At 40.6% G+C, this 17,625-nt stretch overlaps 1 pseudogene; it reads right to left on the reverse strand.

Annotated features, from left to right (window-relative positions):
• Nucleotides 1-7,722: 7,722 nt before the first annotated feature.
• The window catches only part of LOC133067914 (pregnancy-associated glycoprotein 1-like), a 43,015-nt pseudogene continuing 33,112 nt past the window's right edge, over nt 7,723-17,625 (reverse strand).

Genomic DNA, 17,625 nt, shown 5'->3' on the forward strand with positions numbered 1-17,625 from the left:
TCTGTGGAGAACTCTGCTCCTCGTCACTGGAAGGCTTCCCATGGTGGACATCTCCACTTCAAAGAAATACTTTCTCCAAGTCTGCACATACCTTTGACAACACTCATATGCGATGCCTCTTCTTCTGAAGACATCTAACAATCCTAAAATGGATGGGTGCAACACATTGTACTTTAACTATGGATATAATGTGACTTTTAATTTCAATTATACATTGTCTAGGTTCAATGACGAGTTTGCTACATAAAAGGCAAATCGATCTTGATCTAATGGCTTTTTACCTGATGTCTATCAAATATGGAATGAGGTTATATGGTTAGCTCCTGAAAAAGGACATCTAATATCTACTGCCCCTATATGCGGGGAACAAATAGAACCATCCCCAGAAGTTAGTCGGCAAATTAATTATAGTGATTCGAAACACTTGGGATTTTTGCCTCAGGAAATACGCAGTATAATCATTCCTTTGTTTTCCAACCCCAATTCATATCCTCCCTTTCTCTGGCCAGCCACTGATTGGGACTGGATATCTCAGTCATGCTGGCTTGCTCCAATCAGGACTTATTGGATATGTGGCTCTTACCTATGGGCATGGCTTCCCCCTGGTTAGATAGGGAGATGCACCCTAGGCCTAACCTTTACTCATGGCTTTATATTTTCAGAGCTTCTGGAAAAGCCTGCTAATTTACCCCACCTTAAAAGCCGGTGGGCAAGGTCTGTATTTCACTGGTATGATTATTTGGCTGCAGTGTCTGTTCCCTCTTTGGGAACTACAGATGTTATGCTACGAGAGGATGCTTTGGCTAATTTTACTCAGCAGGCATTACAAGATTCTCAAAAAGCTATTTCAGCTCTTAATGCTGAAGAAGCACAAATTAGAAAGGTAGTTTTACAAAACAGATTAGCTTTAGCTATTCTGCCAGCTGTGCAAGGAGGAACTTGTGCCATTATTCACACTCAATGCTGTACTTATATACCTGATATGAGCACTGATGTCACTCATTTTACTAAACGCATGACTACGATGATTGAGGCTATGCAGACTCCTGAAGCCTCAATTGCCTCACTTTGGGAGATGTTAACTAGTTCCCCATGGAGGAAAACTATCTTAGTGACAATAATTCTAATTGTTCCACTTTTGCTGTTTGTTCCCTGCATCTGCAACTACGTAAGTGGATTTGTTTCTAGTCAAATGAAGGATTTTAAGTTACAAATGGTTGTCTGATCTCCTATCTGTGCCACAGGTTCCTCCAACTATTAGTTGAGGTTCCTGGATCAGAGAACCTCAGTATGAGTGTTAGGAGAATATACTGCGTTAACGATTTAGGGACCAGAACCCTAAACAGCAGAAAGTAGTTATGGAATGAAAATGAAGCCCCTTTCCCTTGGCAACATAATTCTCCTAAAAGAAAAGAGGGGAATGAGGAATGGGAGGACATACTGAAAGTAATGAAAGAGAATAACCTACAACCTAGACTACTGTATCCAGCAAGGATCTCATTCAGATATGAAGGAGAATTCAAAAGCTTTACAGAAAAGCAAAAGCTGAGAGAATTCAGCACCACCAAACCAGCTCTTCAACAAATGCTAAAGGATCTTCTCTAGACAGGAAATGCATATACGTATGCGTAAACGTGACCCCAAAACAACAAAGTAAATGGCAACGGGACCACACCTATCAATAATTACCTTAAATGTAAATGGGTTGAATGCCCCAACCAAAAGACAAAGATTGGCTGAATGGATACAAAAACAAGACCCTTATATATGCTGTCTACAAGAGACCCACCTCAAAACAAGAGACACATACAGACTAAAAGTGAAGGGCTTGAAAAAAATATTTCATGCAAACAGAGATCAAAAGAAAGCAGGAGTCTATCAGATAAAATAGACTTTCAAATAAAGGATGTGAAAAGAGACAAAGAAGGATACTACATAATGATCAAAGGATCAATCGAAGAAGAAGATATAACAATTATAAATATATATGCACCCAACATAGGAGCACTGCAATATGTATGGCAAACGCTAATGAGTATGAAAGAGGAAATTAATAGTAACACAATAATAGTGGGAGACTTTAATACCCCACTCACAACTATGGGTAGATCAACGAAACAGAAAATTAAGAAGGAAACACAAACCTTAAATGACACAATGGACCAGCTAGACCTAATTGATATCTATAGGACATTTCACCCCAAAACAATCAACTTCACCTTTTTCTCAAGTGCACACAAAACCTTCTCCAGAATAGATCACATCCTGGGCCATAAATCTGGTCTTGGAAAATTCAAAAAAAAATTGAAATCATTCCAGTCATCTTTTCTGACCACAGTGCAGTAATATTAGATCTCAATTACAGGAAAAAAATTGTTAAAAATTCAAACACATGGAGGCTAAATAACACGCTTCTGAATAACCAACAAATCATAGAAGAAATCAAAAAAGAAATCAAAATATGTATAGAAATGAATGAAAATGAAAACACAACAACACAAAACCTATGGGACACTGTAAAAGCAGTGCTAAGGGGAAGGTTCATAGCATTACAGGCTTACATCAAGAAACAAGAAAAAAGCCAAATAAATAACCTCACTCTACACCTAAAGCAATTAGAGAAGGAAGAAATGAAGAACCCCAGGGTTAGCAGGAGGAAAGAAATCTTAAAAATCAGGGCAGAAATAAATGCATAAGAAACTAAAGAGACCATAGCAAAAATCAACAAAGCTAAAAGCTGGTTTTTTGAAAAACTAAACAAAATTGACAAACTGTTAGCAAGACTCATTAGGAAACAAAGAGAGAAGAACCAAATTAGCAAAATTACAAATGAAAATGGAGAGATCACAACAGACAACTCTGAAATACAAAGGATCATAAGAGACTACTACCAGCAGCTCTATGCCAATAAAATGGACAACTTGGATGAAATGGACAAATTCTTAGAAAAGTATAACTTTCCAAAACTGAACCAGGAAGAAATAGAAGATCTTAACAGACCCATCACAAGCAAGGAAATCGGAACTGTAATCAAAAATCTTCCAGCAAACAAAAGCCCAGGACCAGATGGCTTCACAGCTGAATTCTACCAAAAATTTAGAGAAGAGCTAACACCTATCTTACTCAAATTCTTCCAGAAAATTGCAGATGAAGGTAAGCTTCCAAACTCATTCTATGAGGCCACCATCACACTAATTCCAAAACCAGACAAAGATGCCACACAAAAAAAGAAAACTACAGGCCAATATCACTGATGAGCATGGATGCAAAAATCCTTAACAAAATTCTAGCAAACAGAATCCAACAACATATTAAAAAAATCATACACCATGACCAAGTGGGCTTTATCCCAGGAATGCAAGGATTCTTTAATATCCACAAATCAATCAATGTAATACACCACATTAACAAATTGAAAGATAAAAACCATATGATTATCTCAATAGATGCAGAGAAAGCCTTTGACAAAATCCAACACTCATTTATGATTAAAACTCTCCAGAAAGCAGGAATAGAAGGAACATACCTCAACATAATAAGAGCTATATATGACAAACCCACAGCAAGCATTACCCTCAATGGTGAGAACTCGAAAGCATTTCCCCTGAAATCAGGAACAAGACAAGGGTGCCCATTCTCACCACTACTATTCAACATAGTGTTGGAAATTTTGGCCACAGCATTCAGAGCAGAAAAAGAAGTAAAAGGAATCCAGATAGGAAAAGAAGAAGTGAAACTCTCACTGTTTGCAGATGGCATGATACTCTACATAGAAAACCCTAAAGACTCTACCAGAAAATTACTAGAGCTAATCAATGAGTATAGTAAAGTTGCAGGATATAAAATTAACACACAGAAATCCCTTGCATTCCTATATACTAACAATGAAAAAACAGAAAGAGAAATTAAGGAAACAATACCATTCACCATTGCAACAAAAAGAATAAAATACTTAGGAGTATATCTACCTAAAAACACAAAAGACCTATACATAGAAAACTATAAAACAATGATGAAAGAAATCAAAGAGGACACAAACAGATGGAGAAACATACCGTGTTCATGGATTGAAAGAATCAATATTGTCAAAATGGCTATCCTACCCAAAGCAATCTATAGATTTAATGCAATCCCTATCAAGCTAGAAACGGTATTTTTCACAGAACTAGAACAAAGAATTTCACAATTTGTATGGAAATACAAAACACCTCGAATAGCCAAAGTAATCTTGAGAAAGAAGAACGGAACAGGAGGAATCAACCTGCCTGACTTCAGACTCTACTACAAAGCCACAGTCATCAAGACAGTATGGTACTGGCACAAAGACAGAAATATAGATCAATGGAACAGAATAGAAGGCCCAGAGATAAATCCACGAACCTATGGACACCTTATCTTCGACAAAGGAGGCAAGGACATACAATGGAAAAAAGACAACCTCTTTAACAATTGGTGCTGGGAAAACTGGTCAACCACTTGTAAAAGAATGAAACTAGAACACTTTCTAACACCATACACGAAAATAAACTCAAAATGGATTAAAGATCGAAATGTAAGACCAGAAACTATAAAACTCCTAGAGGAGAACATAGGCAAAACACTCTCCGACATAAATGAAAGCAAGATCCTCTATGACCCACCTCCCAGAATATTGGAAATAAAGGCAAAAATAAACAAATGGGACCCAATGAAACTTGAAAGCTTTTGCACTACAAAGGAAACTATAAGTAAGGTGAAAAGACAGCCCTCAGTGGCATCAGAGGCAAGCAAGGTTTTAATGGTGAGGAGCTGGACGTCACTCAGGGATACCATCATGTCTACCCCTGGTGCATCTGCACCCCATCTCAATGGTAGAACCAGGAGGGACGAGTAGGTCGCCTGCATCAGTAAGGGCCCAACTAAGTCCGACCAGGAAAGAAAAGCTTTGGTGTAAAGTCTGTCTATAACCCTATCTACAGCAGGGAGGAATGCCTCTGGTAGAAAGAAGGCACTGGCTGCCTTTTTTTTTTTTCCTCTCTCTTACAGATGGGAGCTAAGAATTCCAGCCTCACTACTTTGAACTGTATCCTGAAAAACTGGGATAGATTTGATCCCCAGGGCTTAAACAAAACACACGTGGTCTTCCTATGTGATACTACATGGCCACAGTATCCATTGGAGGACAACAAATGGTGGCTGATTGGAGGGTCTCTTAAGTATAATACTGTTTTACAATTAGACCAGTTCTGTAGAAAACAAGGAAAATGGGTAGAAGTAGCATATGTGTTGCCCTTTTTCTCCCTGTGAAATATGCCAGACTTAGGTCCTAAGGAAATAGATTTGGGTGTGAAACCTTCAGCTCCCTCCTGTCCTCCTACTTTGCTAGATGAGATGGAGGACAGGAGACAAAGAGATAAAGAAAAGCAGGTTTCTCCAATCTATCCCTGGGATCATATGCACAGAGCAGCCAGAGAGACTGAGGAACAGACACACAAGCTGTTGCCTCTTCATGAAGCACCCACCAGGAGAAATAATCAGTCTATGAGAGTTAATAAGCCTTTTTCTTATCAAGAAATACAAAAAATCAAGGAGAATCTGGGAGACTAGTTAGAGGACCCAGAAAAGTATATTATAGCTTTTAAAGGTGTTACTCTGCTTTATGACCTTACTTGGAAGGATGCAACGGATGTCTTGGGACAAACACTGACTCCTGACTCAACGACTCAAGTATTGGGGAAAGCGGTTGCTTATTGAGATGAATGGTTAGGTAATGATTCAGTAGGGAAGAGGGAGGATGAGATAACCACCCTACCCACTAGAAATCAGGCAGTACCAACTACAGAACCAGACTGGGACTACAACACAGCTGAATAAAGATGGGATCAGAGTCATTTTGTCAGATGTGTTCTTGAAGGACTCATGCAGGCACTTGCTAAGCCTTTCAGTTCAGTTCAGTTCAGTTCAGTCACTCAGTCGTGTCCAACTCTTTGTGACCCCATGAATCGCAGCACGCCAGGCCTCCCTGTCCATCACCAACCCCAGAAGTTTACTCAAACTCATGTCAATCGAGTTGGTGATGCCATCCAGCCATCTCATCCTCTGACGTCCCCTTTTCCTCCTGCACCCCCCAATCCCTCCCAGCAGCAGGGTCCCTTCCAATGAGTCAACTTTATGCATCAGGTGGCCAAAGTACTGGAGTTTCAGCCTCAGAATCAATCCTTCCAATGAACACCCAGGACTGATCTCCTTTAGGATGGAATGGGTCGATCTCCTTGCAGTCCAAGGGACTCTCAAGGGTCTTCTCCAACACCATAGATCAAAAGCATCAATTTTGGGGTGGAGAGGGTGTGGAGAAAAGGGAACCCTCTTACACTGTTGGTGCGAATGCAAACTAGTAAAGCCGCTATGAAGAACAGTGTGGAGATTTCTTTAAAAAGTAGAAATAGAACTGCCATGTGACCCAGCAATCCCACTTCTGGGCATACACACTTAGGAAACCAGATATGAAAGAGACACATGTGCCCCTATGTTCATCACAGCACTGTTTATAATAGCCAGGACATGGAAGCAACCTAGATGCCCATCTGCAGACGAGTGGATAAGGAAGCTGTGGTACATATACGCTATGGAATATTACTCAGTCATTAAAAAGTATTCATTTGAATCAGTTCTAATGAGATGGATGAAACTGGAGCCCATTATGCAGAGTGAAGTAAGCCAGAAAGATAAATACCAATACAGCATACTAATGTGTATATATGGAATTTAGGAAGATGGTAACGACAACCCTATATGCAGAACAGAAAAAGAGACACAGATGTACAGAACAGACTTTTAGATTCTGTGGGAGAAGGTGAGGGTGGGATGTTCAGAGAGAACAGCATTCTAACAATTATACTATCAAGGGTGAAACAGATCACTAGCCCAGGTTGGATGCATGAGAGAAGTGCTCAGGGCTGGTGTACTGGGAGATCCAGAGGCATGGGATGGAGAGGGAGGTGGGGGGGTGGGGTCGGGATGGGGAACACATGTAAATCCATGGCTGATTCATGTCAATGTATGGCAAAAACCACTACAATGTTGTAAAGTAATTAACCTCCAACTAATAAAAATAAATGGAATAAATAAATAAATAAATAAAAGAATGTCTTTACTGGGAACTCAACTGTCCACCACCTTGATGTTGCTTTGTCTCCAACTATAACAACCTCTGGGATTAAGAAATCAGTTCTGTAGTTATAGATGTCAAATGATGAACTATAGGGTTCATGACACTCTTCCTCCTTATATATGTTATGTGTGAAACTGTTTAGTAGTAAGAAGTTTATACAAGGTCCATTTTGAAGTTTCTTAGTGATACCCTGAGGAGCCCAAGATAACAGACTCAGGCAGGTTCCCAATGAATGAGTAATTGGAGGACTACATGCTCCTTACTCCATCTCATCTCTTGTCATCTGAAAACTGTCCCCCACACCTGAAAAACTTACCGTCCTCCACGCCCGCCCCTCCCCACCATCTGCATCTCCATTTCCCTGCTAATCTGAGTTATCTTGGTGGAGATGTTGATTCAGGACAGAGTCTGGAAGCAGAAGGAATGCAGACATTTTTATAAACAACGAACTAGGCAGACCGCTCCTTGGTTTTACCTTCTTTAGTGCCATCGTCAGGTGAGGGATTTGGCCTGGGTAAGGAGTGAGCTACCAGTGGGACTCCATAGATATCTGCAAGTGAGGGAGGAGGAATTCAGAACCCAGTCACCAGGAGGTGGGCAGCTTGCATAGGACCCTGGAGAGAAAGAAGAAGTACAGGGAAAAGAATAGAGCCTAACAGAAAGCCAGACCTACCTGAGTCCTCTGGTTAAACATGTAAGTCACGTCCTTCCTGCTGGAATTATTACTCCAGATGTGGAGGGGATAGAGCTGTACTCACTGCCAAGGAGTCACGAGGAGATGGACAGCCTCCCCCAGAGGCACTTTGATTCCTCTCTAACTGTGTGTATCCTCCCAAGCCAGAGAGCAGGTCATCCAAAAGATGACCTATTTGAAATAGTATTTAAAACACTACAAAATTTGTCTAAGAGCCTTGGCAGAGTTTTGTGGGAGAGAGGATTAATCAGCCTAATTTGGGTTTCCACTGAAGAATCTACAAGCTTCCCCATTGGTAACTTCTGACTTATAATGACCTGATCTCATCTCACAGAACCCAAGTGATGGTAAGTTCCAGTGGGCAAGGCCTCTAAGGTTCTTGGTGTCACAGCAGCTGTGTGCCAAGTGATCTACTACTCCCAGGCCTGAGCCCAGGATGCAGGAACATCACCAGACAGTTACAGCCCCCGGCCCACCAGAGGCAGCCTCAGGATCCTCAGCAACATGCACCTCTGAGCCATTTGTCCGCTGATTGGCACTGAGCTTCAGTCTGGAACATGTGTTCTGGAGGAAGTCCAGTCTCCCTCATCCAAGAGATGGGAAACTGAACCCTGGTGTGTGTGACTCAGCTTAAGGCTGCAGGTAAGTTAGTGAAGACTTGGGACACAGGAACTGTGGTTTCCAGGCTAGGAGGCTTCAAGGAAGGGCAAGAGGAGTGAAAGCTCAATTGCACCCACTGCTGGGCAGCTCTCAGATGTCTGCAAGCACCAGAGTGGAAGTTCCTTTCCGTTGCCCCTCAAGTCTGGTTCCGATTTGACCAGCAAACCTGCCTCCATGTAGCAGCAGGAAAGCAATATTCAGGGCTGTTTCTTCTGTTTTCAGGGCACAGTGGGGAAGGCCCAGCTGTTGTGACCCAAGGAGGCAGTCTTGCAGGTGGTGACTGACTCACTCCCAACTTAGGATCGAAGGAGCACCTGCTCCTGATTCACATAACACAGACCCTTGGGTGCCTGGGTGACATTAAACTGCATTCACAGCTAGAAGCATTCTGTTCTCAGCCTTCTGGCAACTTAGGTAAGTGTCTTATGTTTCCTCAGGGAACCCCTGGCTGAGCGAAGCTGGGGTTTGAGACTAGTGTGGATGAAGGAAATGTGTTCCCTCTTTGATGCTTCAAGAGATCTTGGAGATTCAAAGGCCTTAAGTAGGTTACAATCAATTTTATGTTTTTCAGGCACTTTGCTTTATGAATCTCATTGGAGAAAAAGGACAGAGATACAGGACAAGGCTGGATATCTCTGGTTCCCAGCTGATTGTGAGTTGAGTTTCAGCCACTAGGCTTCAGAGTCAGGGGCTGATGTTATTCACAAGCCACCTTTGAAGAAGGAATAGAGGAAAGAGTTTTGGGGGAGAGAGCAGTGTGGTCAAAGGGCCATGGGAATCACACAGAGCAAGATGAAACAAGAGTGATTACTTGTTTCTTTGCTCTATCAGTTCCTTGGAGTTTCTACACCTGAGAACAAGTACATGGAGTTAGTCAAGGCATTGGTGGTGCCCCTGGCACCTGATGCTCCTGGTGATAACCAGTTTGTGTACACACCCCTGTGTCCAGAGCCGATTCAGCCTTGTGATAGTCCCAGGTTCTTCCTTGTTGGGAAGGTTGATATGGCTCATTGCTGCTAACTCACAGCTGAAGCATGGGATGACGGCATGGTGGTTGACCTGCAGGCTGCGTTCCAAGCATGGAAGAATGGTTGGCAGTGGAAGGGTAGCCATTTATTAAGCATGGTTACCTTGGTTCTTAGCATTGGCTACTTCCCACATCTAGAATGCTTTTCTTCCAGCTTTTTGCGTGGCCAGGCCCTTCTCAACATTTAGCATCATCTCAAATGAGTGTCTCTCAGGTTTGCTTTTCCTGGCCACTGCACTCTCACAAGCACAGACTCTGATTCAAAAAGTGCCTAGACACTTCCCTCGGCCAAAACAATAATTATAGTTACCACAGTGGCAAGGTGGAAGAAGGATAAATTGAAAGTTTGAGATTAATATATGTATACTACTATATTTAATAGATAATCAACAAAGACCTACTGTACAGCACAGGAATTCTGCTCAATAATCTGTAATATCCTGTATGGGATAAGAATCTAAGAAATAATAGATACATGTGTATGTATAAGGGTATTAATTTCCCATACAACTAATATTAATACAATACTGTAAATACACTATACTCCTATATAAATTAAAAGTTCAATTTAGAAAAAAAAAAAAAAAAGATTACCTGTAGAGACCTATGTTGTTCTTTAGAGACGCAGGATTCCAGATATGATGCTGGGGTTGGCAGAGTGGGTGCAGAAATCTAGAAATGATCTGAGGTTTCATTTTCCTGAGCTTTGGTGTCTTTGGCTTCTAGTGTCACCATTCATTTGTCTTTCGAAGATCTAGTACAAGGGCTTGGAGATGCCAGCGGGGTGTAGTTGCAGGATGAGAGGGAGGTGTTTGTAGGAGAGTGAAATCCCAGCTCCCTAGCCTTGGGTTGGGGCACGTTTGAGGCACAACTTACGTCCCAAATTCCATGTGAAAACTGACTGTAGTTTCCCTCCCCACGACTTGCATGAATTCAGACCCAGGCTGGTTTCATCCTTTGCCATGTCCTGGTTCCCCTGAGACCACACTAGTTTCTCTGGGATATTTTTTTGTTTGTTTGTTTTTAATTTTGGCTGTGCTAGGGCTTCATTGCTGCTCAGGACTTCTCTATTTGCAGCAAGTACAGGCTACTCTGTAATTGCACTTGTTTTCAATCCTGTGCTTCTCTTGAGCAGATCACAGGTTCTAGGGTGCTGAAGCTCAGAAATTGTGGCCCACCAGCTTAGTTGCCCTGGGGCAGTTGCAATCTTCCTAAACCAGATCTCAAACACATATCTTAAGCACTGGATCAAAAGGGAAAACAATCTGAAAGGAATTTTATTTTATTTTATTTTCTCCTTTATTTATTTATTTTTTCAGTGGGTTTTGTCATACATTGATATGAATCAGCCATAGATTTACACGTATTCCCTCTCCTGATCCCCCCTCCCACCTCCCTCTCCACCCGATTCCTCTGGGTCTTCCCAGTGCACCAGGCCTGAGCACTTGTCTCATGCATCCCACCTGGGCTGGCGATCTGTTTCACAATAGATAATATACATGCTGTTCTTTCAAAACATCCCACCCTCACCTTCTCCCACAGAGTTCAAAAGTCTGTTCTGTACTTCTGTGTCTCTTTTTCTGTTTTGCATATAGGGTTATCGTTACCATCTTTCTAAATTCCATATATATGTGTTAGTATGCTGTAATGTTCTTTATCTTTCTGGCGTACTTCACTCTGTATAATGGGCTCCAGTTTCATCCATCTCATTAGAACTGATTCAAATGAATTCTTTTTAACGGCTGAGTAATATTCCATGGTGTATATGTACCACAGCTTCCTTATCCATTCATCTGCTGATGGGCATCTAGGTTGCTTCCATGTCCTGGCTATTATAAACAGTGCTGCAATGAACATTGGGGTGCACGTGTCTCTTCTGAAAGGAATTTTAAATGTATCACTTTTACTTGAATCTTGGCACCATGGCTGATTGATGAGAAGACTGATAGAAGATTGTCCCCTGCTTCAAGCAACCTCCTGAGATCAGGACTGGTTTAGGTTCCCCTCCCAAGTGTTCCTACAGCATCTTGACTATCCTGCTATGTGGCTTTGTTCTTGTTTGAGTTTCTGAAACCCACACTAGACCACAGCTTCCAGAGGGCAAGGCTGTCATTTGACTGCCCTTTCAAGTGACTTAAAAGGCTGTCACTTGTAAGTATACATCAGTAGATCTTGTCTCATTCAGACTCTAATGTCAAGACAAGGCTAACACAAAGATCAGTTATTCTATTATGAGTGTTAGGTTATAGGTTCAACTACTGTAATCAAACCCTAAATACCATTGTGTTAAACAGAATACAATTTCAATTATCTTTCATATAATGGTAGTGCAGGTCTCTCCAGAGAGATGGGGACCCACTTCTTTCTTGTCACATCTTCCACCTGTGCTATGTACCTCTGGTCTAAAATGGCTACTCCAGCTCCTGTCATTATATTTACATCCCAGCTCGTGGGACAGAAAATAATTTTTCCATTTGGAAGTGACTTATCAACTCTACTCAAATTCCACTGGTAGAAGTATCTTCCATGGTCATGGCAAACCTGGGGTGGTGGGTTCACAGAAGGGCAGGGTAATGTGATCCTACTACAGAGCATTCATGATGAGTAACAAGGGCCACCGTCCTTCATTCATGTCTCTGTAATTCTTTCTTTTTTGATTCTCCCCGCAAATCTCTCTGTCTGTTTTGGCCTGCAGATATGGATATGGATGAGGTTATAAGAGAGGAAATGGCCCAGGCTCTACAAATATGTAGAGAACAAGAAAGGAAAGAAGATAAGAAAGTATAAAAGTGCAAAATCTATAGGAAAGCATGCTTGTAATCATAATTTTGCATTTATACAATTTAGGTATGCTGCTGCTGCTGCTGCTATGTCACTTCAATCGTGTCTGACTCTGTGGAACCCCATAGATGGCAGCCCTCCAGGCTCCCCATCCCTGGGATTTTCCAGGCAAGAACACTTGAGTGGGTTACCGTTTCCTTCTCCAATGCATGAAAGAGAAAAGTGAAAGTGAAGTCACTCAGTCATGTCCAAATCTTAGGGACCACATGGATTGTAGGCCACCAGGCTCCTCCGTCCATGGGATTTTTCAGGCAAGAATACTGGAGTTGGGTGCCATTGTCTTCTCCGTTATGAATCAATTTATAAAATAAAAAAATAAGAGAAATGTAAAATATAAATATATTAACTAAACCCAACAAAATAATAAGGCTGTATCATATTATACACATAGTAATATCAGGATTAAATTTGGATGCACATTGCAAAAAACTAAAACAACCATAATTTTAGCAAGATAAACTTGATTTTTCTCTCCCACTGAAACAAAGCTGGAGGTGGGCCAGCCAAGCCTGGGTGGTATCCATCTCCAAGTTTACATGATTGGCCAATACAACTACAGGAGTTCCAGTCATCTCAACTAAACTCCAGACAACAGTTAGGAAATAGGTGTGGAAGGGAAGAGTCTCATCTCTCAGCTAAATCAGCTCCTTGAAAGCAGTCTTCCAAGAAATCCCTCTTCTATATCTGCTTGCATCTCAAATTCACTGATCATGACAAAGAGCATGGGTGGGCAGGAAATGCAATCCTGTAGCTCCTGGGCTCATAACTATATAACAAACCATTTTCAGTTTTGAAAGAGAAGCAGAAAATAGATCATTTTGTAGGTAGCCACAAGTGCCTGCCTTAAAGAAAAAACCGTTTCTGAATGGATGAGACTGAATGGCTGGGCAGTATGGGAGCCAGGAGGAAGGAGAAACGATGGGAAACAGTTAGATGGATCTGAACTGTGCTCCAGATAAGAGACAGACTGGTCAGTAGAGATCTTCTAAGGACTGAAGTGAGGATTATACATACCACATGACCCAATTTGTTCTGAAAACTGCTTTTCCCACTCAGGTCCAAAATCTCTCTCAATTCTTCAGCTTCTAAATACCTTGTCTTTGTTACCTCACATTCTGGCCTACCTGTCTCACCTTCCTTATTTCTGTTCACATCACTTCTCCGTCTAGTCCACCAGCATTGCAAGGTCCAGAGCTGAGGAGTTAGCAATACTTTCTAGAAGTGGGTAGAAACACAATGACTATTTCTACTTTAGTATTTGTTTGTGCTGATCAAGGTCTTTTGAAGGACTGAGATGGCTAGAACTATGGAGATCTCATGTTTCCTCTAAAATCCTAACCAAGAATGTGACTTTCTTGGCCTTGGAGGGGATGCTTTCACTTTTGCACCACAGGTCTTAGCAGAACAATAAGTCCCCTTTATATGAACAAGTTACATTTCAAAAGGGTGTTCAAAAATCCCAATTTCTTCATAAGTCCAGCAAAGTTACTTAGGTAGCCAACTAAGACAATTGCTTATGTATTAAAATGGTAGTTTAATAGCTTTATGATACTATTTATGCAAGTAATGCATAAAATAACAAACACAAACAATATAACAAACATATTTAATCTTGCAATACCTAGAGAGAGTATGGCAACCCTCTCTAGTATTTTTGTCTGGAGAATCCCCATGGCAAGAGGAGCCTGGCAGACTACAATCCATATGTTGCCAAAGTTGGACACAGCTGAGCAACTAAGCACAACTTTAAAAGTAGAGTAGTAGTACCATCTACATCACCACTGCATTTATGCTTCCGTCCAGACAGCGTAGGCTTGAAATAAAAACACTGCACTATTGTCCTCCATACACTTCTGTACAATAAAATACGCAAAGCACACCCACTTGTCTGGGATGTGCCCACGACAATGTGTGTCAGATCTGTGAAATAACTGATGTGATTGCACATTCAGTTGCATTTTTACATGTTTGAAAGTTTTCAACTTGAAGGTCTGTATGTAACAGACTTGTTACACATGCTTTCAGTGAATGTATGTAGTGAAGGAACAAGAGATGAGAGTAAGGATCTACCTGTTCTTTCCGTTTGTCCATGTATTATGGCCACTCTAAATAGGAATTTCAGTGGGTATAATTGAGGCCCAGTGTATGGGAACACGGTTGCAAGTGACAGAGGACCAGGATCCCAGGATGTAGAGCAAGAGCCATGGTATGTTGAAAAGAGCCAAGAGTGTGAAATAGGAGGAAACAAGTTGTCACTGGTTTATGTGAAAGACTTGGCAAATATCATCTGGATTTGTCTGTAGTGATTGAGCAGTGGTTTAGACGAGCAGTCCCTGTTGCCCAGGGTGTGCAAGAGAGGAGAAGAGAGTGGAGACTGAACTGTGAAAATCAAACCTGTATCCCAGGTCAAGTATGTCTAGTATTGAAGAGACATAAGTCCTGTCAATTTATCTGCTCCCTCCTGAGAAGAATTAGAGTAGTATAAGAGGGAAGGTCCACACTATACTATCACCTAGTTCTTCTTTTGTCCAGTGAACATTGATTTCTAATGCAATTTCTTTATAAACAGGGCCTATACTTTGTATGATGGAAGACTTCTAATTTACTGTCCCATATAAACATTTGGGGCTCTTCTGTGCCCAGGCACATGGTGCCCTGGAGACTGGAACGCTCTGTTTCGGCTTCAGAGTGCAGTGTACGGGGATCTGCTGTCATCTGGGGCCTGGGTTATATCTTCAGTCTGGGTTCACATCTGAGGGGTTAACTCTAGTTGGGTTTAATTCTATCATCTTGCTCTTTATCTTCAATTTATCCCATGTTCTTTCTTGCCACATCTCTTTCTATCCCTGACTTCTTTGTGACTGAGTAGTTTTAATGATTCCCTTTTATATCCTTTGTCACTTTATTAAATATAACCATTTTTAAGTAGTTTTAAGATCCATGGTATGCACCTTTAACTTGCCCATCTATCATTATTAGTTATGATAATTATTAATAATTATTAAATTATTTATTTATTTGTCATTTCTTTGACTGTGTTGGTTCTTAGTGTGGAATGCAGGTCTTCTTTGTGGAAGGGATTCTCTATTTGAGCAGGGCAAGCTCAGTACTTGCAGCATGTAAACTCTATTTGAGATGTGCAGACTTAGTTACTTAGTGGTATGTGGGATCTTAGTTCTCTGGCAAAGGAACAAACCAGCATCCCATGCAATGCAAAGCAATTCCCTAACCATTGGACCACCAAGGAAATCTCTATATTTATCTTTTAACACATATTACATGTTTATCATTTTGGGTACTATTCATTCCCCTGGAGATCCAGATTTCCACTTCGTTTTAAATTCATTCTGACTTGAGACCTTTAAAAAAACATTTATTACATTGGTGTGTTGGTGGTGATGCAGTCTTGTAGTTGTTGTATGTCTGAGAAAGTATTTTATCTTGTTTTTGATATGTATTTTTCTTGGCTATAGAATTCTGAGTCAATTATATTTCTTTCAGTATTTTAAGATGTGGTGCCAGTGTCCTCTGGGTAACGTTGTTTCACATTCCTAATCGGCTGTCATTCCCAGTTTTGTTCTGCTATTTCTGTTTTCCCTTCTGGTTACATTCTTTTGATTGATTATTTTAAACAATGAATTATGATATGCCTTTTATTGGTTGTCATATTTCTTGTCCTTGAATTAATTGTGCTTCTGTGTTAACGGGTTTAAAGCTTTCATGATATCTGGAAATTTTTCAGCCAGTAATTATGAAGTTCTTTCCTCTATTCTCCTGTCTTTCACTTCCTGTGGGATTCCATTTACATATATTTTAGCACTCTTAAAGCTGTTTCTAAGCTCTCTGATGCACAATTAATTTTTCCCACAGTCTTTCCTTTTTATTTTACATTTCAATATTTAACATACTCAATATTCTTCAGCTTCATGAATATAAGGATTGTTGATGTAGGAAGTATCTTAATGTCCTTTCTTGCTAATTATGTGATGCATATTTTACCTGTGTTTTCACTAACTGATTTTTCACTCATTATGGGTATTTTCTTGCTTCTTTACACATTTGGATTTTTTTCTTCTTAAGTTTATTTATTTATCTTAATCAGAGGATAATTACTTCACAATATTGAGATGAAACTAGGACGAATACTTTCACAATTTATATGGAAATTTTAAATTGGATTGTGGCTGTAATCACTTTTACCCTTTGGATGCTGGATATTTTTTAATTTTTATAAATTTTTCCTTTCACTGTTTGCAAACACTGTTAATTTCTTGGAAACAATTGCATTTTTGAAGGCTTGCTGTTCTTCACCAACTCCTGGAGCTTGGGCAAGCTCATGTCCATCAAGTCAATGATGCCATCCAACCATCTCATCCTCTGTCGTACTCTTCTCCTCCTGCCTTCAATCTTACCCAGTAACAGGGTCTTTTCTAATGAGTCAGTTCTTCACATCCGTTGGCCAAATTATTGGAGGTTCAATTTCAGCATCGGTCCTTCCAATGAATGTTCAGGATTGATTTCCTTTAGGATTGACTGGTTGGATCTCCTTACAGTCCAAGGGATGCTCAAGAGTCTTGTCCAACACCACAGTTCAAAACCATCAATTCTTCATTGCTCACCATTTTTTATGGTCCAACTGTCACATGCATACATGACAACCGGAAAAATCATAGCTTTGGTTATACTGAACTTTTTCAGCAAAGTAATGTCTCTGCTTTTAAAAAATTTGTATAGGTTTGTCATAGATTTTCTTCAAACAAGCAAGCCCCTTTTAATTTCATGGCTGAAGTCATCATCTACAGTGATTTTGAAGCCCCCAAAAATAAATCTCTCACTGTTTCATTGTTTTACCATCTATTTGTCATGAAGTGATGGGACCAAATGCCATGATCTTCATTTTCTGAATGTCCAGTTTAAACCAGATGTTTCACCCTCCTTTTTCACTTTCATCAAGAGGTTCTTCAGTTCCATTTCAATTTCTGCAGTGAGAGTGGTGTCTTCTGCATATCTAAGGTTATTGATATTTCTCCTAGCAATCTTGATTTCAGCTTCTACTTCATCCAGTTGGCATGATGTACTCTGCATACAAATTAAATAAGCAAGGTGACAATATACAGCCTTTACCTACTGGTTTCCCGATTTGGAACCAGTCCATTGTTCCATGTTCAGTTCTAACTGTTGCTTCTTGACCTGCATACGGATTTCTCAAAAGGCAGGTAAGATGGTCTGGTATTCACATCTCTGGAAGTTTTC

This window comes from Dama dama, chromosome 2 (genome assembly GCF_033118175.1).
Source record: "Dama dama isolate Ldn47 chromosome 2, ASM3311817v1, whole genome shotgun sequence".
Classification (NCBI taxonomy): Eukaryota; Metazoa; Chordata; class Mammalia; order Artiodactyla; family Cervidae; genus Dama; species Dama dama.